The 24,841-nt window shown below is 52.2% G+C and overlaps 1 protein-coding gene across 6 annotated transcripts in view; it reads right to left on the bottom strand.

The window, feature by feature from the left end:
- SCAF8 (SR-related CTD associated factor 8) overlaps positions 1-24,841 on the bottom strand; it is a 191,738-nt gene that overhangs the window by 44,496 nt on the left and 122,401 nt on the right. Inside the window, exon 21 of one of the 6 annotated variants that reach the window (XM_045842990.1) lies at positions 8,137-9,222. The exons of the other annotated variants lie outside the window; for them this stretch is intronic. The gene's annotated coding sequence lies outside the window, so the exon portion shown is untranslated. Of the gene's footprint in view, positions 1-8,136; positions 9,223-24,841 lie in introns of those variants that run through there. 6 annotated transcript variants of the gene reach the window in all.

Genomic DNA, 24,841 nt, shown 5'->3' with positions numbered 1-24,841 from the left:
TCAAAATAAAAATACTATACGCCCCTAAGAGCTTGCTGCAGCCCTCAGGGCATGGCGCCTTAGTGGGACCAGAGAACACTTTTGAGGCCTGAGTTCTGGAGGGCGGGAGGGTGCAGAGGAGGGTGGAGAGGAGGGCGGAGAGGAGGGTGCAGAGGAGGGTGCAGAGGAGGGTGGAGAGGCAGCAGAGTCAGAGCACGGCAGGCCTGCGCAGCTCACGTAAGGGTTCTGGGTTACTTCTTGAGAGATGGGACGAGATGTGTGTGACGCGTGTGTTTGCACAATCGGACTTATATTTTGGAACGGGGTGTGGAGAGCACATGGAAGGAGACAGGCATGAAGGCGGGGCCTGTTAGGAAGGTTCGGGAATAACTCAGGTAAGAAATAAGGGGCACCTGAATCGGGGAACGTGAGGGAGGTGAGAGGGACACCTATATTTGGAGGATCTTCCGGACTTTCGTGAGGCAGCTTCTTGGGCCTCAGCTTGGACCCTCATACAGACCCTTACACGGACTCTGATACGGAGGGTCTGCTCCGCAGCCCACAAGAGTGCCCTACCATCGTTCGAGTGATACTCCAGAGTATTTACTGTTCTACAGAGGGCTGGCAAGAAGCCGCGGGGATACCCTGAGGGAAACACAGAAAAACACATTAGGGCGTAATTCAGGCTTGGGGTCACCGTGTGTATGGGCTGCACGGTGGACCCACGTCCTGAACTCCGAAACCTGCGAATGTGACCTTATTTGGAAAAGGGGTCTCTGTAGGCGTACGTAAGGTAAGGATCTCTAACTAGAATCATCCTGGGTGGGCCCTAAATCTAATGACAAGTCTCCTTCAGAGAGAAGGGGGAAGACACAGGGAGGAGGAGGAGGTGGCCGTGTGAGGACAGAGGCAGCCCTGCGGAACTAACGGGACGCACACAGAACAGACACAGAGACGGGCACCCCAAGAGGGACCCCAAACTGTTCCTCAACTCCACGTACTCCTCACATACCCAAGGGCCCAGAGCAGGCTGGGCAGAAGGGCCTGAGAGGTGGTGTCCCCTGTGCCAGCCTCTGGATGACCTTCTTCCAGTCCCACCCATGGAGAGCTGGCTCTGTGGCCCCTTGAAGCCACGTTACTAGGGGCAGGTAGGGAGTGGGAGGACTTGGAAGGTGAGCAGAGCCTGTCTGGGGGAAGAATTTGAGAGAACGGCCAGTCGGAAGGGGAGAGGGGGATCGGAGAGGCCAAGACCAGCCACAGAGCCCTGGAAAAGCTTGAAGGAGATGTTCTCCAAGCTCTGAAAAGGAATGTCGTTAACCTCTCCGCCTCCCAGCACCAGCTCCTCCATCCCACCGTCCCTCCGAAGCCAGGGCAAGAGTAGCAGGCCCCTGGCTGCTCGGGACCATCCTTGTCCTTCCTGGCTGGGGACGCGGGGTCAAACTCCCGGGCCTGTCCTTGGGCTGCCGGGCACAGCTGGGCGGGCTGCCTGTCACACAGGAGCACCGATGAGGGGTGTGCAGGGGCTGGGCCCCAGCTGTGCTCCTCTCACCGCCGGGCACCCCTGAGGCCAGGGGGCCCCCTTCTACCATTGCACAAAGGTGCAGGCTGTGCCAGCAGCAGCCCTGTCCTCTCTGGGGTCAGCTGGCCTCGGTCCCCAGCAACACACCCCGAATGGGCTCCCCCTCGTCTCCAGCACCATAGCACTGAATTCTCTGCCTCTGCCTCCAGAGGACAGTCCGCGCCCCGGGGCCGTCTGAACCCCCACTCTCCTTCCTGCCATGTCCCCACGTGGGGCAGGGCCTTCCTTTCCCGCCCAGCTCAGCCTCTTGCGCCCAACACCGCTAGAGCAGCTCAGAAACAGCCCGAACAAGTACATACTCCTGTCAAAACAATGACTGTCCCCTTTGGTGCAAAACTCCTCACACCCGTGTCACCTGGAAACCAGGGCATCAGGCCAGGTCGACGGGCGTGTGGAAAAGCAAAGGAACAACAAAGACGTTTTCTAGGTTTTACCACCTGGAGGGGTCAGCCAGGCCCGTTTGCACAGAAAGTTGATGTAACTGAGAGAAATATGAACTAGCCTATACACTTCTATGCCTGTTAGAATCAGTTACAACAAGAATATATTCTTTCCTCACTTGCGCACTTAAAAAACAGAAAAAGAAAGGAAAGTCTGAGGCCACTCGTATGACACAGTGGCTGAAGCGGGAGGTAAAGAAAAGCTGGCACTGGAATTCTCCTCATCACAGACTCTGGTCTCCAACGACCAGGCCTGATTCCCGGTGTGCTTAACAAGAGCCAAAGAAAGTGACACTGTGACGTCACAATGCAGAGGATGTTGACCCAACCAACCAGTGAAACCGCTGCGTACAGAATCTACTCACAATCACTGTCTCCTGTTGTCCTGAAAACAATCGCATGAAGGAGGCACACTGGTCCCCATTTTACAGGCGGGACACTAAGTCCCACAGAGGAAGGCACTACCGTCCAGCCCCAGCACCAGGTGGAGCCGGGACTTTAAGTGCAGGTCAAGCCGACTCCACAGCCTGACCTGCTAACCAGCAGGCCGTGCTGCTCCTGGGAGGGGCCCGCCATGGAGCCCACAGACACCTTCCACCCACAGCTCGGACAGCCAGGCGGCCCTGGGCGGCGACCTTTTCCCTCTGACCCTTGGTGTCTGCGTTGGGGAGAGTCCCCAGGGAGCTGTCACACTCCTTCATTTTGCCAAGCCAGTTTGGCCAAAGAGCCCGAGTGAAAACTAAAGAAAAAGAAAATGCAAAGCATCCTTCTTCCTTCAGGCCTTTGTTGTATCACCTGCCCCCAGCCCCCATCCCCTGGAAATTCCTAAACTAAAACCCTAACCCCACTGTGATGGCATCTGGAGGCTTTGGGGAAGTGAACGAGGTTGCGAGGGCACAGCCCTCCCGAACGAGATTGGCGTCCTCACAAAACAGACCCCGCAGGGCTGCCTTCCCTCCCTCCCACAAGTGTGGACACCGGGAGAGGATGGCCCTCACCAGACACCAGACCGTCCGGGCGTTGACCTCGGGCCTCCTGGCCACCAGGCCTGTGGGACACACGTGTCTGCCGTCTGTAGGCCTCCCAGGGTGTGGGTTTCTGGGGTAGCGGCCCGAGCAGACGAGAGGCCTGCTTCTCACACGGAGGGGCCTGAGCCGGCCTGCGGATTCCCGCTGGGACCCTGAGTGCGGCCGCTTCCCCAGTGCAGGATAAAAAGGATAAAATACTGAGAATTTCCAGCAGCTAGAACAACAGTTCTACCTTCCTTTCAGTGCCTTCGGGAGACAGCATTCTGTATCACGTCAGCACGGTCTGACCTGGGCTGGGATAGAGGGCGAGTTCCTTGAACCTACAGCTTAAACAGCTCCTAGCCAGTGTTGATGCTTAAGATTTGCTGCAGAGCTGAGGGAGTGGGGCTTGGGGAAAGGGTGGCCTCCCGACTTCCCTCCCCGCTGTGCTCCTGCCTGCCTAGGGGCATGGAGCAGCGCCTTTGTGCAGCTCCCCTATTAATTAGGGTTGGTCCGTAAGTGCTGGAGGGTGACTTAGCTCTTTGCTAATGTGATGATGACAAGTCATGGCCCTCATCAAAGGCACATCTCGACTCACTAAGCTGTGGCCTATACTGACAGCCAGTTAAGAACCCCTGGGGTTGCCGGGGTTGTGCCAGCTCCTTGCAGCCCTGACGTTCTACCCTTCTGTGATTCTATCATGAGGGGAACTCGCACCCAATGTCCGCTCCTCCATAAAAGACCACTCCCCCAGGGCTACCGTGGACAAAACAAGACAGACTTTCTATTCTGATCACTTTCACCTTCTTGTCTTAATGAAGTTAATTTTTGTTTATTTGAGATGCATGCAAAACAATAGATACATTTTTAAAGAGTGGGGGAGCAGGAGAGACTTATTGGATTAAAAATATAATCAGGTGCCAGAGCCCAATGCGCCAGAGGACCTGGGAGCCCACGGCAACCGTACTCCCTTACTTCCCGTCCCAGCTGTCCCTGGGAGTGTGCTTGCGGCTGTGATGAGCTGTCCTCGGCAAGTGTGCCCACCCCAAGCTCATGGAGTCAAGCTCAGGGAGTCAAGCTGGCCTTTTCAAAAGCCAGCTCTCGCCAGTGTTTCTCAGGGTGACCTGCCAAGCGGACGGGTCACAAAGCCGGGGCCGTCCCGCCCCACCCACCCTGGGAAAACAGATGGACACAACGGCCTTATCTCTTTGAGTGTCGGCCCATCGCGGTTCCAACCAGCCAGCAAGAATGGAACAATTCGGCTGCCAAGGGCCGTAAGCCTGGCAGTCACCCCACTTGTTTTCACTTTCACGAAGCTGACACCCCAATCCTCCGAGCTCTGTGTCCTTGCTCAGGAATGGACTGAGCTGTGTTTCAGCCTAGAGGTAAGTAACGGCGGCCCCCAGTTCCCGTGCTGAACGCATTCCACGCGCTGTTCCTAATCGCCGACCGCCAAGGGCGGTTCCGCTGCACAGAGGGGCGACCTCCCGCACGACTGTCTCCCCTCCAGAGACGGGGAGCCAAAGCTTCACCAGGTTAAACAACTCGCTTCGGAAAAATGTGAGCTGAGAATAACTTGCCATGTGTCCTGCCTGCTCTCGAGTTGTAGTCTATTCTGGTTCCATTACATATATTTTTAAAAAAGTAACAGGAGAGATCTCTCAAGGAACTTTGAATTCTAGCCGTTGAATGGCAGAAGTAGCTTCGTGTTCTACTGGTAATTTTCCAAAGGCTGTAAAACTCAGGTCCCTGTGCCTGACAGCGGGCGAGGCTGTCCTTCCATCCACATACAGCTGAAACTTGTCACATCTCACTTTGCATTTAATGGCAGCATTCATGGTGGCACTTGTTCCCCTGCCCAAGTTTCAGGGCTTAGAAAGAGGGGGGTCCTGTGTAGGGGGCCACCGAGAGGGGCTCCCCCCGGAGAAGGTATTTGTGAGCTGCTGCTCCAGGGAACTTCGCTGCTAGGCGACAGCAACCCGATTAAGTCCCTGGAAACAGGACACTTTGGAAAAGGAAAGGCTCGTCCCGTCGAGTAAATAGAATCCCTAGATTCTCAAAACCAAATACACAATAAACTGGTCACTAGCTAGAAAAGAGAAAAGATACACTGTATAAGAACGGTTTTCTTTTTCAGCTGGTGGAAAACTGAGCTGACAAAAAACTAGTTGTTGTTGGGGAAACAACTGGTTTCTAACTGCCTGTGCGAGCCTCCTTTGAGTTCATCCTCTGCTTACTGTGCAACACACACCTGAAGACAGTGTGTACTGTAACATGCAGACCCCGGTGATGTGCGTAAGCATCATTTTAATCCACGGCTCCCTCTCTGATCTCAGCAGCGTGAATAAATACGGGTTGGACGGAGGAATATTGGTATTTGGAGACAAATGGACAACATTCGCATCAGAAGCCAGACCTGGGGGCTGGAGTGGGACCGGTGTCATGGAGACGGGCTTTGACTGCAGTCAGGCCTACGGCACGCAGGTGGGGCCCAGCCCGCCCCAGCTCCGACTGCAGGACCCCCGGCCGGCCTCTGCTTTGTGGGGGTCTCCACCCAGGCCTCACCTTCGGAAGTCTTGCTTCTCTGTAACCTGGGTGGATGCTGGTCACTCTGCTATGAACTCCAGCCCCGTGAAGTGTGTGCACGGGCGTGTGCTTACATCTACACGGGCAAAATAAAGCTCTCGAAAACATGGACGCTTCTGGCAAGAAGTCCCTCCTTCTTCTCGTTTACCCTTCTTCTCCCTGCCCTGCCGGCACTGGGAGCGGGAAGGAAGCTCTGAGGAGGGACCCGTGTTTGCTGTGCCTCCTTCCTGAGCCTGCCTGACGGCGCGTTCGGGAACTTCTACCTGGCAGCGCACCTCCTCACGAGGGCCCTTTCTGATGACACCAAGTCAGAACTTGTCTCAGTTTTCATACATTAAAAAAAAACATCTTTCGAGTGGCAAGCGCTGCTCCTCCGTAATACCCTTCTCCTGGCCCGCGACAACCAGGCAACGTGGCCGAAGGTACGCTCAGGTTCCTTCCCCACTGTGCGCGAGCCGGCGTCTTAGCTGTCGGCGAGCCGCACCGACTTCTCTGGGGGATCTAAAGATTCGCATGAATCGCATGGATGGTATCTTTCTGGGTTCTTGACCTTGTATATACAAGTTTAGGTAATAAAATGTACCTATACGTGTTTCTAGTTTATAATCTTTCTTCAACTGTCTATAGTAATGGCCGTTTGATCTAGTTGTATATCTGGGGATTAAAAATTTTACTTTTTGCAATAACACAAGAATGTGTGAACATGAGCTTCATTTTACTTCCATGTAGGCCACAGGTAGAGCCTTTTCCCTCTGCCGTTTTAAAAACCGCCTGGCAGAGAGGTGTGCCTTGGGAGGAACGACAGGAGTAAACGGAGCATGTCGCACACAAACTCAAGGCTCAGGGAGCGTCTACGAAACCAGAGCTAGAGCCCGCCTGCCAGGCCCGCCCCTGGCACGCCACCATCCGGGGAAGGAAAGCCCAGCCGTGACCACGGTGATCTGATGCCTGCACGACAGTGTGCGACAGGCCCGTTTCAACACAGGGATTCGGAAATAGCGCATTTAGAGTGACTGCTCGTCACCAGGAGAAAGAGACTCTCCGTTAAAGCACCCAGCGTGGCCGCTTCCTTCACCGCTCGTGCTCCTAAGCCATGCAAAAGATGACTCGCCTTGGGCAGAAGTAGTCATCTACGTGCAATTCCCGTCCAGAGACCATTCTGAAGCAGATGTTCGGGGTTTGTTTTTTCCTTCCTCTCTAAAGAATTTATTAACCACATAAAAAAATTCCTCAAGGCCACCCATCTCATTTGAATGAGATCTCAGTATTAGAATTCAAAGTGAGAGGCCACAATTTACTTACAAGACCAAACCGCCCACATCAAGGATTCTTTCAAATTGTGCAAATGCCCAATAGCTTCAGTCTGTCAAAGTCACCTGATACTGTTTTTAAAACCAGCTCGACATGCCGGAAGTCCCTAGAGACCGATGACTTTAGAAAGCTTTCCTGTCCCACAGCGATGGAGTGTGGACTGTTAAATATTCATGCTGCTTCACAAAGAGCTGGTCCAGATGCTGGGGCAGAGGGCAGTGGAGGCTTCGGAAAGGGGAATGCACCCAGGGAACAAAAGCAGCAACCTCTGCCCTTCCTACGGTGCCTTGGGGTTTTTAAAAAGATGACGCTTCTACCAGCTGGGCCCAGGCCGTGCACCGGATCATCAGAAGTGCGGGGACTGCCCGGGAACTCAGTTCTGCAGGAACCGTCCTATTCTTAAGTTCGTTCGCTCTTCTCCTTCTCCTCCCACCCCATCCATGGAAAAGAACCCCAGCATCTCCTGTCCATTTCCCCCCCTCATTTAAGAGTTCCACAATCATTTGCTCATTTTTACACCAGATGTCCATGTGAATCCTCAGATCTATACTGTTCCTTTTTGGGGGGTGGGGCGGGGGGAATGGGAAAAGGTGGGGTGGGAGGGGGGAGTCAGATGAGTGGTCACGTCTGTAAATCTGCCAAATGCCAATTTAGTTACTAAAGAATAGCAAGAACCCTTTTTTATTTCTATGTCAAATGGGGTGAGAGTGTCAAGCAAGGGCTAAGTTTCCTACAGGTGCCCATGTTTGGATTTCTTTGCAGTTTTTTAAATTTCTTACTACAATATGGTGCAATCCACAAAACCACCCTGTCCCACTGGGCAGAGAGTCAAACGAAACAGATGTCATTGAAAAGCTGAGAGCTGTGGCTACATGACCCACGACTTTCTCCAGTCTTCCACTTATTTAATAAAGAACCTTATGATCAGAAAGAATTATATTCAATTTAACAGAAAACAGAGTATAAGCAGAAAATGAAGATAGCTAAGGGGCAATCTTTAGGAGGTGTATTTTATCCATGTTGCAGAATGCATAATAAAAAAGATCGTAACATTCAAAAATATCTCAGCCTTTCAACAAAATAACGAACACAGAAACTGACAGGGACTCGAGGCAAGAGGCCGTGCGAGGCCTGACCCGTGGACGCCTCTGTGCCCAGATGCACGGCAATGCGGACTTCTTGGCCGCTACACAAAGATGAAGCACAAAGAAAATGACTAGTAATCAAAGTCCGTTTCAATTTTTATTATGAATGGCCAAAGTGACAGCATACTGTGAAAGTGTTAGGTTCTCATTGATTGAATGTCAAGAGACCACAGACTACAGCATTCCATGCACTTTTAATTTGTGACAGAGCCAAAACAAACAAAAGAATGATAAAAATATTCTTTTAGGTATAAAGAGTGCTCATACTTGAGTTGTTTTTTTTTTCCCCTGCAGGTATTGTGGACACTGGTAATTTCCCAAACACAAATCCTGATCTGAATACTTAGAGCAAAGTTTTATGACCTCTGCCTGAATAAGAAGCCAGTAAGAAATGTACTTATAAAGTATGTTCACAACGCAATGCAATATGCCCGTTCATTGTCGCGCTCTTCCGCCCCCACCACCTGGTACCTGCTGTGCGTCGCACTAGGATGTGGACGCTGCAGTGACACACCCAGAAGACTACAGCAAACCTTGGATTGTCTCAAAGCTGTATTTTTTTTTTCAACGAAAGCTTAAGGCTTTCAGTATTTGAGACTCTCCAAGGAGACAACAAATAACAATGGAAGAAAGCCTCCAGTCAAGAACTCCAGTCTATGGATGGTGTGTTAAAAAAAAAAAAGGCTACGGTTCTAGTAATCCGTATGTAGTTCCAACACAATGTGCCTTCTTTCCCTGGAGGGGTCTCCTTGCAAACTGTCCTTTCCATCACTGGTACTGGGTGCAGATACAGATGGAGTCTGGTGCCAATTACGTTCCCATCCATTCTGGTCCAGTGGAAGTGCGTATCTCTTACAGATGCAATACTGTTCATCTGAGTGGATCCTCAAAAAGAACAATTATGAACTAGAAACTCATAGAGTTTGTGTTTCAAATTTATAAAATTAAACCTGCTCCAACAGGTAATATAGGGAGGCATGCTTGCAACCTCTGGATTCAAGCAGAAACAATGCCTGAGAGCACAGAGCCTCCTCCACAGGCAACGGCGGGTTCCGTTTAACGCTTCCTGAAACCAGATCCGATGTGGCTGGTGCACATTAGAGCTCTGAAGCACGTCTCACTTATGTCTACAAGGCCTGGGACACAGGAAGCTGCCAGAACTTCATTCATCTTGCCTGTTGACAAAAGGAACAATAACTGGTCATCACTGGTCAATGGAATAACTTTTCCTAGTTTTTTTTTTTTCTTTTCTCATGATAATTCCTAAAGAAGAGATGGTGTCAATACAACAGCAAATGTTTCAATGTTTGATGAATTTCTGTGCTCTAAAATGCCACGTCTTCTCCAGTATACGCAGTGCTCATCTCTCTCCTGGTGCTGGAGTGGTTCAGGAGAGACCCCTGTCCTGGCCGGCAGGATGCCCAGGCTCCAGATGCAATTCCGCCAGGCACTAACAATGTCACCTAACCTCGCTGGGCCTTGGCTCCTTCCCAAGAGGCCAAGGGAACTTCAGTGGAGGAGGCGTAAGAGGGAGGCCACTCCAACCACGCTATGGGTCCACGCAGTCCTGCCTCCTGAGTGCCCTACAGAGCGCAACCAGGTACAGCCCCCTCAGTGGCAGTGGTGCAGCTTACAAAGCCGGTGCTCAGGCTGCCTGTGGTCCCGGTTCAGCTTGGCGTCTAGAACCAGCTGACCTTCCAAGGGAGTCTCAAAATATCTATTAGCATCTGAAGTCAATTAAAATCTTCTTAAATGATGATGTGATGACGTTATAGGGACGTAAAATTCTGAAAACACTCATTTCTGTATCTTTTACTGTTTTAAGATCTAAGTGTGGCATTTTTGGGTACTTGCTTGTTTTCTTAAATTGTGAAATAATTGTATAAAACCTGAAAACACACGAGTAGGTAGAAGAGCCTGGAAGCAGTATGTAAGAGCGTGCTACACAGCCTTACACTTCCATTAGTTGGACTAGTTTACGTAATCATGCCAAGTAACTTGACCAAGACACACATCTGCTGGCACAGGCGGGGTCCAGACAACAGGGGCTCTGGCCCTGAAACTGACGCTCTCACCACGGGGCCGCACTGCCTCACCACATCCCGTTCAACTGCCCACAGATAGGGGCTGGAAAGTTTAGTGTGACCTTCACAGCCGCCAAAGGTACAACCAAACATTAGGTTAAATATTTAAAATTTGGGGCAATTAGTTCTCGTTAGTAATATAATAATAAGCTTCAGTAATTGAAAAACTGTATTTAGCAATTTTGATGTTATCGCCATGCTTCTGTGTTTGGTAAAACTTACATGATCCCAAAATAACCATTTGTTATTTATATTGTTATATCATACTATTCTATAGTAGTATTATATTACATATTTTGGAAGGCATCCTGACTCTGATGTATGACAAGTAAAATGGCTGAATAATTTTTTTCATCTTTCGACTGTGGTTCTGGCAGAAGGAAGAGACACAGCTTGGTGAAATGTGTGGCCGGTCCACACAAAACAAAACTGGCACCAAGAGAACATCTATTAGCTTAAATTAATCTAAGCGTTTTGCTAATGAGTGTTTGCAGTGAGTTCATCCTTCAGACACTGACGTAAAAGCCAGTCAAAGAAGAAAACGACAAAGAAGCTCAGTCATCTGACCCCACGGCTTTCACGCTAAAGTCACAGAGCCCCCTTCTGAAACCTGGAGAGGACTGGCTCGGATGTGACAGGACAGGGTGGCCGTGCAGAGCAAATCAGCGCTCCTGTGGCAAAAGGCACAGAGATCCCAATGCGGAGCAAAAGGAAAAAGACACAAATTTTTTCAAATTGTGGGGTGGGGGACATCCAAGAATGATCTACTAGAACACCCATGTGTACCAACACAGACTAAATTTGTTTCTTTCTTGCCAAGTACGAGAAATATTTCTGCCTTGACAAATGGCCTTGAAATGGACAAATGGGAAGTAAAACGCCTTGTGGACTTCTGGCAGGCATCTTTGTGACCGTGGCTTTCTGGGGTACGTTAGTGCATATCCTGATGGGGGGCTGTCAGTGGACGTAAAATGATCCGTCACCGAGGAAGGTGGATATTCACAGTAAATATCAAGCACTCAGCACAGAAGGTGGACATCATGGTCACACAGCTTCGATTTGGAGAGAGTTTCAGTTTTCAAAGCCCCTTCACATTTAGGAATCTCAGGTCCCTCCAACAGGGGACCCAGCCTACACACGAGCCAGCAAAGATGGAAGGGCTTCGGCAACTTGTCCCATGTCATACGGGTATGCGAGCCGCCGAGGCACTGAGCGGGAAGGCGGACCAGGTCTTCCGATTCCCGGGCCAGCCTGCTTGCTTCTGCACAAGCTGCCTGTGGCCACTAAGACTGACGGGGGTGAATTCATCATTCATTATTATGACCTATCTGTTCCGCACAGTTTTGTTACTATCACTCCCGCCCCTTACGTATTCGGTGCCTGATATCCAGCACCCTGAGAAACAACTAGAACTGTCTCCACAAAGCAGCTCAGGTTTGGAGGCGTGCCTCCCTCTACCCAGCATCCCACAGCAAATGACAGAGCTGGAACTCACCTCCCCTGCACCTCCCCCTGTGGACACCACTGTGGTATGTGCTGCTGGGCCACGGAGAAGAAGTGTCATACATGCCACGGAGGCCCACCTTAACTGTCAGAAAAGAAACCCCCTGCTGCAGAGCTCTGCCACTGGGCGGACACTCCAGACAACGTGGCTTCTTCCAACTCCTTGCACGGCTAAAGTTTTTGGGAAGCAGCACATCCGCGCTCCTTCGGGGATCACTCCCTGTCATCAGTCATTCGGGGATCACTCTCTGTCGTCAGGTGCCAGTGTGCCTCCCGGCCCCCCATAACACTGGCTATAATTTCATAAGAAATGAAAAGCAGGAGGCCAAAATGCCCACTTTTCAAGGAGAACATGGCACAGAGAATAAGACCTTAAAAAAAATAATAACAGAGATGTAGCAGTGCCTGGAGGTGGAAATAATACCTGGAGGTAATTGTGAAAGTTCTAGAATCAGTTTTCGGCAGCTTCAGTTGCCAAATGACATATATGCTGCAACTGTCCTTAACTTTGAAATGCAGTTATAGTTATTCTTTTTAAACACGGGTAAAACTCAGGCAGCATGGAGACAGGCACTCCGTCCTTATGCAGCTGTAACTCACTGGGGGCCCCCGGTCCAGGTACCCGACACACACGGGTCTCACGTACTCCATGCACACAGCCCTGGCAAAGGAGAGTTATGAATCCCGCGTTGCAAAGGAGGAAAACGAGGTTGAAAGAGGTTAAATAACCCAGCCAAGATGACACAGCCGGAACGTGGTCAAGACTGGATTTCAGGCTAAGTGTGCCAGAGCCCCCAAATGATCTGCCTTTCCTGTCACAGGCTGTTCCCCGCGACCCCCGAGCTACCCGACATGCAAGCGGCCACCCCATACGGTGACCCTGCCGCTGAGGGCTGGCAGAGACCGGGGCTGGGGGGAGGCCCAACTGCTTTCAAAGCAGCCATGGCCTTTCTTACACACACGCGGCTCCAGAAGTAGTGGCCGGTTTCTACACTAATTGCACAGGTCACAGAAGAAGGGGGAATAAGAACCGGGCAGACAGTGCCTCCTCAGACAAACAACCAGTTGGGACAGCCGCATGGAGTAAGGGCTTCTGTGACCTGTTTTGCATTTTTCCTCCTTAAGTAAAAGTGTTCTGATTCCCAAACCACCTGCTAGCAGGCTAGAAACTGCCTGCGGCCTGGAGAATCACTTCTAAATTACAGGTGAGAAACACAGGGCAGGGAGGACACGCTGGAGAGACCGGATTACAGAGGCTTGGATCCCTTTTTAATTAATTGACCCCCTTCATCCCTCCCCCCAGCGCACCTGTCATCAGAGCTGCCAGGGATCAGCCGAGCTGACCTGCTGGCACCGGCCCCAGGGCGGGGGCGTCAGGATGGGCGGGGCAGCACAAGATGGCAGCTGGACTGCAACCCATCATGGCGGCGGAACCACAACCCGGAAGAGAGGGCTGACGTCAGGGCGTGAGGGGAACCACCAATGATATGTCGCCGCTTTGTTCGCAAGGGACCAATCCCCAGCTCCCACGGGGAGCCAACCCGAAATAGAACCCGCCATTTCCCCTGCTCTGCACGGCTTTCCAGGCCCCCTGCACCGGGCGGACCGGGGAAACTGCCTAATCTTGTGGCTGGTTGGCATTTATTTCCTCGGAGGAGCCTAAGAAAACCTTTCGTGTGGTGCTGACACCCGGGAGGAGTTGCTGTCTGCTGAAGACGGCTCCTCTCCCCAATCCCCGAGGCGGCCACGTGGCCACCCCACCAGTCCGAGCCGGGAACCGAACCAGGGTGAGTGCCGCCGTCCCTCAACTTCCTGGCCCTTGGGCTCCGACTCCGGTCCCCGTCCGCCCGAGAGGCTGCTCTCCCGCCGAAAATCGTAGCGCTCCGTCGGGGGTAGCCCTTCCGGGAGAAACTGTCCCCCCTCCGGGATTCAAGAACGGGTGGAGACGTCCCCCCGCCCTGAACTCCATTTCTGTCCCACTTGGTCGGTGACTTGAGTTGCGGGCGGCCAATTCTCGGTCACCGATCTTCCGTCCTTGGGACCAGGAATGCAGTGCGGGGTGGGGGTCAGGGGTCCAAACCAGACCCTGAATCACCTCTAGGGTGCCTGGCCTCACGCAAACACGGCTGATTTTTCTATCCACTACGGCCTGGCCGTTATATCAGCTCGATAACCGTGAGACCTGGCCTCCTGAAGGCACCTTCGATTTTGCTACCCTTACTGACCTAGATCATTTTTGCAGACGGGCTGGCAAATGGTCTGAGGTCCCCCACATTCAGGGCTTTTGGGCTTTGCACTGCCGCCCGGATCTGTGCGCTCACTGCTCCACAGCGCAGGTTCTCCCCGCCCGAGGGAACCCTGAACCCGTCTGGCCTCCTAAGCCTTCTGCCCCGGAACCTCCCTCTTCCTTTTCTGACTCCCCTGAAGATCTTGCTTCCCCTCCTCCTCCCCCTCCTTATCAGCTCCCGCCAACGGCTACTCCAGCCCCGGCCCTCCCCTCCCCACCGGATTCTCCCCCTCCCTCTGAAGACCTTTCTTCCCCGGTCAGCTCACATACTGGTTCCCGCCTGAATCCAGAGCCCCCAGACTCCCGTATTGGCCCCCCACCCCCACTCCAGGAAGTGCCAGGAGCAGAAGGTGTCGTTCAGGTACACGCACCTTTCTCAACAGCTGACCAGCAGCAGCGCAAGGAAAGGCTAGGGAACTTTTCTGAGGATCCCTCGCGATTCATCAGTAACTTCCATATTTTAACCCTTGCCTTTGCTATGGCCTGGAGAGACCTTTCCATAGTTCTAACTAGGCATTGCTCTCCAGAAGAAAAGCGACTAATTTGGGAAGGGGCCCGCAAACAGGCAGGTCAGCTGCACACTGAAGACCCCGGTAAGGCGAGGCCTGCAGCCGAGGCTGTCCCAGATCACGAGCCCAACTGGGACTGTGATACACCAGGAGGAAACAGAAGGAAATCCATCACAACACAGTGCTTATTGGCTGGAACGAGGGCCTGTATCAAAAAGCCAGTGAATTACGGTAAGGTTAAGGAAATAACACAGGGAAGGGAAGAGAACCTTGCACTCTTCCGCAACAGACTGATAGAGGCCTTTCAGAAACACACTAATATAGACCCCGCCATCTCCAGAGGGACAGGTATTAATAGGGCAACACTTTATAACCCAGTCAGCCCCTGATATTCCTAAGAAACTTCAGAAATTACAAATGGCGCCCCAAACCACTTTGGCACAGCTGATGGATGTTGCCTTCTCAATTTTTATCAGTCAAGACTTAGAGAAGAGACAGGCCAAGCTACTTGCATTAGCTCTTAGTGGCAACACTGGCTATAGCCAGCCACCTCAAGGTGACCTGGGAAAGCCACAGAGGCGTGGAGGGCACAAGGATCCAATGTGCTTTAAGTGCAAATGCCCTGGACACTGGGCAGAAGAATGCACTAAGCCACCCTCAAGGCCATGTCCCAAGTGCAAAGGAACAAACCTTCATCCCTGGCACTGGAAGGATGACTGCTCCCATTCCCAGAGTGGAAAGGGGTCATCTCCTAGGGCCACTTGAGGACTGAGGGTGCCCGTGGAGCAGGTTGGCCCCAGCCTACACCAGCATCCCCATCTCTAACGAAGAACCCCAGGTGACTCCTGATGTGGCAGGTAAGAAAATTAATTTTCTTGTTGATACTGGGGCCACTTACTCTGTCCTCAATTCATACACTGGTCCTCTCTCTTCTAACTCAAGAAGCATCATGGGAGTCGAAGGAAAATCTAAGACTTGTTTTTACATGCCCCCTATCACTTGTCAGTGAAAGCCAAATTTTTAAGCATTATTTTCTGATTATTCCACAATGCCCTATACCATTGCTAGGACGATACCTCTTAGCCAGACTAGGAGCTATTTTGCAGTTTCAGGAGGTCCCAGATAAGGTCCTTATAATTACGCCAGCTTGTGAAGACAAGAAAGAAAATAATATTTGAGAGCAGATTTTACAAGATCTGCTCTTGTAAAACCCGCAAGGGGTTCCTGGCGGGGCCAGCACTGCCCAACCAGTCCAAACCCACCTAAAGCCTGGGGTAGTTTATCCCCACAAGAAACAATATCCCATCGAGCAGGAGGCTTTAGAGGGTCTGCAGCCCATCATAGAGAAGTTGGTTACACACGGGCAGCTGGTATCCTGTCAATCCCCCTGCAATACTCCCATCCTCCCCGTTCTTAAGCCCACAGGGGAGTACCGGTTAGTCCAAGACTTAAGGTTAATTAATGAGGCCGTCGTCCCCTTACATCCCCTTGTGGCCAACGCATGTACTATCCTCACCCAGGTGCTGGACTATACTCAATGGTATAACAGTCTTAGACCTAAAAGATGCATTCTTTTGTATCCCTGTCCACCCAGATTCCCAGTACCTGTTTGCATTTGAGTGGACAGACCCCAAAACAGTGGCCCATCAACAGTATACCTGGACGGTGCTACCACAAGGTTTCAGAGACGGCCCCCATCTATTTGCCGGAGTGTTAGAGAAGGATCTAAGAGATGTACAGCTGCAAGAAGGAGCAGTCTTACAGTATGCAGACGGTATCTTAACCTGTAGCCCCTCGAAGGAAGCCTCCGACTGCAACACTATCCTAACTCTGAACTTCTTGGGGGCTGGGGATATCGAGTCCCTAAGAAAAAGGCCCAAATTTCCAAGCAGAGAGTAAACTATTTAGGATACATCTTAACTCCAGGATCTAGGCAGCTGTCACCAGAAGGAATAAAAACAATTGCCGAGCTGACACCACCTGCTACCAAACGGCAGCTTCACTCTTTCCTGGGCATGGTCGGGTTCGTATTTCTAGGGTAAAGCCGGCTCCTGTTGATCCAGATCACCCCTCCGGCCGGCAGAGGAATCCAGACCCCACATGCACCTGTGAGCCGGTAGAAGGCCTCAAGTTCCTGTTCAGAAAGAAGACGACTCAGACGGCGGGATGACACCACCTGCTGCGGTGCACGGGCAGAGGACCCCAAGCTCCTCCTCCACAGGGGGGCTACTCCTCAGTCTGATGTTTCTATTTTACCCCTTAACCCCTTTCGCTCATGTTAACTCTTCACCTAATACCGCCTATGAATTAGCTAATCATATAGCCCAGTCATGAAAATTAAGTTATTCCTGTTGGCCCCTCCCACCGTCCGGTTGCTTACCTCTCCAAGCAGCTGGATCCAACCTCATGGAGGTGGCGGCCATGTCTCCGTGCCCTGGGCAGTGCCGCAGAGTCAGGCAAGAACACCCTCAAGCTGACTCTGCCGGCCGGTGGTCGTTTTCTCGTCCCACCGCCTGACTGACCCGCTCTCACCCCGGGCCCTCTCACTCCCGAGCCCTGGACGCCTCCAAGAGCTGCACCTTCTGTTTATAGAGAGTGCCGCTTCATCCCTTCGCCTCTCCCCTCGGCTCAGCCCGGTCACCCTCTTACCAGCGCCTACCATCGCCCCTGAACCCACTCACTCTTGTCCTGAAGCCCTTGACGTTCTCGGGCAGCCCCTAGACAGGGTGTCCGACATCCCACTCCCCAGTGCTGACCTCGCTCTGTTCGACGATGGCAGTTCTGTGGTGGGGCTGACGGAAGGCGGCGGGTGGCCTATGCGGTGGTCGTCCTTGCTTCCACCCTAGAAGCACAACCGCTGCCCGAGGGCACCACCTCACAAAAAAGCCAAACTCATCGCTCTCACCCGAGCTCTCTCTCTGGCAAAAAACAACCAAATAACCACCTACACAGACTCCAAATACGCCTTTCTCATTGTTCACAGTCACTCTACTCTCTGGAAGGAACGTGGGTTTCTCACATCTAAAGGTTCTTGCATCATTCATGCATCTCTAATCTCTGAACTCCTCCAAGCTTTAGAATTACCTGCAGAAGTAGCTGTTCACTGCAAGGGGCATCAAACCTCACGAGACCCCGTCTCCCAGGGCAATGCCCGGGCTAATGGCGCAACAGGAAGACTGACCGCTGGAGCTTCCCCCTCCCCCATACTCTTCCTGCCCACCCCGGTACCCCCTTCCTGTACTCCTCAGGAACACTCTTTCCTGTATGCCCGGGGTGGCCACGCTGGCAGGGGAGGTGAAATCTTCCCCAGTGGAAAACTCGCCATTCCCCAGCAGCAGGCTGTCCCCCTCCTCTCGGACACCCACCAGTCACTGCACATGGGCCCCAAGGCTCTGTTCAAGTTCCTGGCTCCCCTCGTCTCCTTCCAAGATATCCTCCGGTCCATCAAGCAGGTGCATGCTGAATGCTCGGTCTGCTCTAAAACGTCAACCCAGGGAGGCCTTAAACCCCGGTCTCCAACTCACCACGTGAAAGGACATGTCCCTGGCCAGGACTGGCAAATCGACTTCACCCACATACCTCCCCACAAAAAATTCCGCTACCTTTTAACTTTGGTTGACACGTTTTCAGGTTGGATTGAGGCCCAAACCTACGTGCCCCTCCCTGATGAACCAGAAACGGCCGACCTCTGGCCCCTCCCCTCTGGACTACAGTCAATCACGGTGGCAGAACCACGACCCGGAAGAGATGGCTGACGTCAAACCAGGGCACGAGCGAAACCACCAATGATATGTCACTGCTTTGTTCACAATGGACCAATCCCCAGCTCCCACGGAGAGCCAACCCAAAATAAACCCCTGCCATCTTCCCTGCTCGGTGGGCGCGGCTTTCTCGGCCCCCTGCCGTGTGGACTGGGGAGGTGGGGGACTTCGCCCGGGCACACAAACCCCAAATAAAGCTCTATACTGCCTAATTTTGTGGCTGATTGGCATTTATTTCCTCGGAGGAGCCTAAGAAAACCTTTCAGAGGGCACGTGTGAGGCTGGCGGACAGAAAACCTGCCCGGGGAGGCATGTGCCAGCACTAACGCTCCGGGGTTAATGGCCAGTGGGCCAAGTAAGGAGGTGATGGGGCTGCACCAAACACGAGGGCCTCCCAAGCACTCTCAGATCTGAGCCTCGGCCAGCGGTCCTGCCACGTCGAAAGGGAAGTGCTGGAGGGACTCACGGTTGCCAGACCCTGATCTGCCTGGCCCAGCTGGTCCGTTTGGTCAGCCCGTAGGGGAGCAGGATGGCTGGCGTAGAGCACCCTGGACTGGTGTGTGCACACGTGTTCCAACACCATTTGCTAACCGATTTATTGTTCCACCGTTAAAAAACCACTGAGGATGTGTGGAGCACCGTCCTGTTAGATTCCAACACTAGGAAGTCGGAGCTTCCCAAGTACCAAGGATAACTGAATAGAGGCAATATTCCCTATTAGGGAAGTTTATTTCTATGGTGGGGGATACTGAGGGCTCCTCTGTGAAAATGAGATTGAATTCTGTTTCCTCACCACACATGGATTCTGCATGCCATCTCAGATTCTCCGAAGGAGCTACTTCATTCTGACAGAATGGAAAGAAGAATCTTATTCGTGCTAAAACACACCTTAGGAATTACAGGGCACAACATTTTCATTTTAAACATAGGAAAACGAAAGCTCGGAGCATTCACACCTGCCCATGGGCACACCAAGAATGGAAATCTACAAGATCTGGCATCTTGTCCTACACTGCACTGCATGTCCTATAATGTCCCTTATTCATTTAATTCAACCACTTCAGCTATTAAAATCCTGAAAAAATTATGCCATTTGGTATGAATGATCCAAATAGAGCACAGACTTTTGGATGACGCAAATATAATGGACTTCCGGGCCATCACGGGCTGAGCTGTTCTCACAGGTGCTTCAGTCCAGTCACCTGTGAGCAGGGGGAGGCAGGCCCAGAGGCCCAGGGGCCTGTAGAACACAGCTAGCAGTTCAGCACAGCGGTTAAAGCTGTGCAGCCTGCAGTCAGACTCCTTGAGACCTGCATCTCCGACTTTGCTCTTGATTGAGTGTGCAATCCTTGGTACGTTTGCTGTGAGCTTCCTCAGCTGTAAAGTGGCAATTAATACCCACCGCCCAGGCCAGCTGTGGGGACTGAGAGAAGGGCTGTGACCGTCACAGACAAGGCAGGGATGCTCATCGATGCTCAGGCTACAGGAACACGGCTGAAGTCTGCCGTTCCCTCTGCCTGGCTTGCCGTCCCCTCTCTTCTCTACTTTGAGATGAGAGTGTTGACGGCCATTGAAAATACTCTGCTCGATGGCTGCCTTTTCTAATGGCTAAGGCCCAGTCACGAGCCTGCCTCAATCCCCTATCAGAGATAGCCCTGTCTCATCATCACCCTCTCCCTCCTTCCCTGGACCATGATCTAAAAACCTGAGTGAAAGCAGTGCACAGCCCTCACCTTCCTTCTGGATCGGGGCATCCGCGAGTCTGCTGCCACACATTCCACACCACTCGGCCACCACGGCGCCAGGACCCCTCCCTTCTCCACGCTGCCCCCCAGCCTCAGCAACCACACTCCCCCCACTCCTGCTGCCTCCACCTCCAATGTCCCCCCACCCCCGCCTTGGCCATTCCTAGTCACAGGAGACAATCCCCACGAGCAACTAGCCATCAGAGCCTCTACATATTTTTACAAGGGAAAGCTTATGTCTGTGTTGAGATAGAAGGAAAAAAAGGAATTTCGGTTCACAACTCACAGAGGACCTGACAAGTCTGACTCTGACACCCTGGACTCTGGGAGGGGTGGTGCCAGAGAAGACGAGAAGCAGAAGAGAAAGGAGAAGAGCAGGCAACCTCCCCGTTAACTGGACGGGGGACCAGACCACACCACAGGCTCCGAGGGCGCAAAGCCAAGGTCTGCCCCTCACAAAATCCCCACCCCCTGCTGCGGGGCTTCTCCGTGGACGCTCACTGAAGGACCGAAGGAACGAGAGAGCAGTAGCACTGGACAGTCATCCCGGAGGCGCAAAGTCTACCTGCCACACCCGCAATCATTTTACGCCATCTGTATGAAAATCGGTCCCGGGACACGGGTGCCCCTGGCAGCAGGAGCCCCGACTTCTCAGAGGCCGGGGGGCTGGGGCGGGCGGACACCAAGTGCTCAGGAATGTGACAGGGCGGCCTGCTGTGGGCAGTCCCCCTCCTCGCTTAGAGGTCAAAAGGTCTGGCTCCGGGTCTCCAAGAAGAGGCACTGCAACGGTTAACATTCACGCGGTCAAACCGAGCCCATCGGGTGACAGGTTTTTGATCATTTTAAACATCAACGCTGACAGACTTCCAATGTTTTTATAGGCATGCCACCTTCATGCATGAAGTATTACACTCTAGAAACCCAGGACATTAATTATGTTTTATTTTTAGAGTATGAAAGAAGTTGGTGTTTAAAGAAATCCTTTCCGAAAATAAACCTTTTTTTTTCTCAAATTTCAATTTTCATATATCCAGTTTGCTTAAAGTAAACTCCATCTGGTGTCCTCCGCTGCCTTCACAACTGAACTGGAGAGGGGTGACATGGTCACTCAGCTGAGCAGATGCTTTTTCTTTTTTAAGTAGCTGCAGAAACGAATGTGCAAACTGAATTAGTGGCAGAGAACTGACCTGACTCGGTCAAGGAAATGACAAGCCACGCATCTTGGATGCCAGAAAATGCAACCCCAGGAGAGGTGACCACTGGGGCACTCTGGACAGGAAGACCCACCCCACAGGACAGTGAGCCCTGGGTGGAGCGAGGCCCAGGGTCGGAAGGGACAGGTAGCCAGAGAAGCTCGGGGCCCAGCCTGGCCTCCTGGCGGACTGAGACGGGCCTCCATCAGATCTTTGTACGCATGCGCTTCACTTCCTGACCTGGAGTAAGTATTTAAAACTGGGCACTGGCTGCTTAAAAGAATAGCCAGGAGGGTAAGTGCATGAAATTGAAAGAAAAAAGAGAGACGGTCACTCCTCATGTGAGTTCGGTGGGATGTCACTGGTAAACGTGTCCAGCCTGTTTGGACAAGTTATCTGAGTTCCGTGCCTTTGTCTTCATTTCCCACAGTCTCTCACGATCTCACAAAATGATCGGGACAGTCACACAGTGACACCGACAGCGGGCACAGTGCAGTCATAGTGGATGCAGTGACCAGGGTCGTATTTACTCCTAAACCACAGAGCAGACAGGGCTCAGGTGGGACACTGCCCACTGAGGCCCACCGAGCAGCCGCCACCTGCCTCGCCTTCACTGAGGTCGCTCAGCACACCAAGTAATGCCTCTGATGTCTGGGACTCACACTCCACTTGAATTGCATGTCTTTCTTTTCTTTTTTACAGAATAATAGTTTTCAGGAAGGCATGGTGCCTTATTTTAGCAAGGTCACAGAGAACTCCAAACATGACCCAAGTTAATGAACCACTAGTAGATACTCTTTCTACAAACACAGCACTGTCTTGGGAACATCTGTCTTGGGGTGGATGTGAAAGCACACTATAGAACGGGGCATGATTTTTTTTTAATGGGGTGCCTCCTGTAATCACATCCTCAGAATCCTTGGCTGGGCTTCGGGGTAAGAAAAATCCCTTGACTTGTAGTGTCTGAGAGCTGACAGGCACCCCATCTGTACCCCACCCGAATGTCCTCACGCACTCGTGAGCTGATACAGGACACCCCGAGACACGTCTCAGAGCTCCTGGGCACGAAACCTGCATCTCACCCAGCTGTCCAGAGCCCCACGCCCTCTCACAGATCTCAGACATTTGTGAGGGACACATCTCAGAAGTGAGTGAGCAAACCCCCGAACTACAAATCCCACTCCAGTATGGAATTTCCCCCTAAGAACAGGTATGCGGTGATGAGTGGAAAAAGGCTAAGTAGACACATGAAGGACAGCAGTCAACTGGGCCGACTCGCCCACTAAGTGGCAGGCACACTGCCACCCACGTGCCTTTCAGTCAAGGTTGCTGCCCTCTGTGCCTTTGCCAGAGGACAGGCCTTGCCATGCTGTGGGGCAGCTGGAAGGCGCTGAAACCATACACGCTGGAGCCAGGGGCACCGAGGGCCCCAGCACTGAGTTGCAATTCACCTCCCACTTTGAAGCCGCGCGAGTCCAGTGTGCAGGGCGCCCGATGGCCGGGCGGCTGGGGCAGAAGCCCGTTTGCCCGGTCAGTCCCACACGAGACCCACACGAGACCCAGCTCGCTCCCACCCCCCAGTCTCAGAGATCCGTTTTGAAACCCACTGATCTAACGTGTGGGTTTTGTTTGGAAAGGCTTGTTCTGAAATGATTTTGCATTCTCTCAATGAAGCAGGTCACAGAGAGGCCACCGCAAAGGCAACCTTCCCCGGACGCTCACAAAGTTCACCATGACAAAGCTCTCTTCTCATGGCCTCAGGGGCCACTTTCTCGATCGGCATCTAATTGCCCTTCAACATGTCTTATGGCCTTTTAAGGGTCCGATCCTTGTCAACGTGAAGCATCACATTTTGGGAAGCTGAAATACCTCCTGGGGAACAAATTCCTCTCTGAAATTATGTGTATTAAAGGAACGTTTGATCCACTTTACAAGAAATAATCCCAGAGGGAATAACCTCTTCCATTCCATGTTAGGTGTTGGAAAAATATCAGGAACATGGTTGATTCTAAATAATCGTTTTCTCTCTTTAAGTCTCTCCCTACTTTCCCCGATCATCTATACACTGATAAATAGGCCGCAAAAACCCTCTAAGCTGTAAGTCCCATTTATCATTTGAGGAAGGCTGAGAAGTAAACTGATCAGGTAAATGAACTCCTATGGCCCAGCACCATCAAAAACAAAGGTCTCCACCTGTCTGGTGTGGTTCAGTGGCTTGAGCACCTGCCTGCAAACCAAAGGGTTGCTGGTTCGATTCCCGGTCAGGGCACATGCCTGAATCCAGCACATGCCCGGGGCCAGGTCCCCACTTGCAGGTGTATGAGAGGCAGCCAGTCAATGTGCCTCTCACACATTGATGTTTCTCTCCCTTTCTTTCTTCTACGTCACTCTGCGTATGTATCTCAACCAAAGGAGGGCTCTGCATGGACCCTGACTCTGACCAGCGGTGCTCTGCATGGGGGGGCAGGGCTGGCGTGAGAGCTGATCTCTTACAGCAAATGTAGAGAACGTCGAGACATCCCAACACATGGCAAATTGGAATCTATCAGGAAATGAGGGGGTGGGGGATAAGGTTGCCAAATTTAGCAAATGAAAATAATCAAGAAATAATTTTTAGTGTAAATATGTCCCAAGTGCTGCATGGGGCATGCTTATACTGAAAATTACTTGGTGAGTGTCTGAAGTTCAATCTGACTGGACGTCCCGTGCTCTGCCCAGCCCCCTGCTAGGGAATCCAGAGGTGGGTGCCTCAGAGACACTGAGCTAACACGAGGGGTTGTGTTCACCTCTTTCTCCAGCACGACGGGCACTCGAGAACTGCAGGTGTTTTTCAGGGCGTTTGTCCTTTACTACGTCTTCCTGACTTTAGCAATACCCCCATTACAAGTTCTCTTCTCAGGTACTTACTGCGAGTGTGCTGTGTGTCTGGGACTGTTCTAGGAGCTGGAGACAGAGAGGTGACTACAGGGTTGCCTCTGATTTAGAAAGAGACTGGCATGAACAAGTGGGCGGAAGTGAGTGTGAGAGTGGCATGGACAAGTGGGCGGAAGTGTGCTATAAAAGCAACAAGTGGGAAAACGTCACAAGGGTTAGGGGTGGGCACTATTGTGGACCAGCTGCTCCTCAAGGCTTTCTCTAAATTATGACATAGAGAATGTGTGAGAGTATGAGGAGTGTGGAAAAGTGTGTGTGTGAGAGAGAGAGAGAGAGAGAAAGGATGATGGCGCTCCACTTAAGGCCATCCGGCCATCTGCCACGTACGTGGGGGAATCAACAGGGAGCTGTGTTAAGAAGGCCCCCCAGGACCAGGAACACAGGGCCCTCCCTTCCCAGCAGCCGCGCATCCACCTGCAGTCGGGAGGAGCGAGTGACCAGAGTGACCATGTGGATGTGGACGCCCCACCGGGGCAGTGGGTGGGGTGTTGTCTCCACCCGGGAACCTGTCAGAGACCAAGGTCCCGTGGATCCGGAATCCCTTCCCTGCTTGAAAGGGACCAGGACGAAGATCTGACCTCTGGCGGTGGTCGCAGGGCGCCGACCAGAACCAGGAACCCAGGCATCACTATCCGTCCTAGTTGACGACACCGAGCCTGCAGCTTGCACCTGAGTTTGAAGGGAGAACTTCCTCTTCCATATACAGTAAGTAAATGAAATAAAGTTTACAGTAAGTAAACTTTAAAATATACTAAAATGTCTATCCTTAACACAGTGC

This window comes from Phyllostomus hastatus, unplaced genomic scaffold (genome assembly GCF_019186645.2).
Source record: "Phyllostomus hastatus isolate PE091 unplaced genomic scaffold, TTU_PhHast_1.1 phas_contig_40, whole genome shotgun sequence".
Taxonomy (NCBI): Eukaryota; Metazoa; Chordata; class Mammalia; order Chiroptera; family Phyllostomidae; genus Phyllostomus; species Phyllostomus hastatus.
Note: the sequence above shows the minus strand (reverse complement) of the source record. Positions and strands in the feature narration are given on the sequence as shown.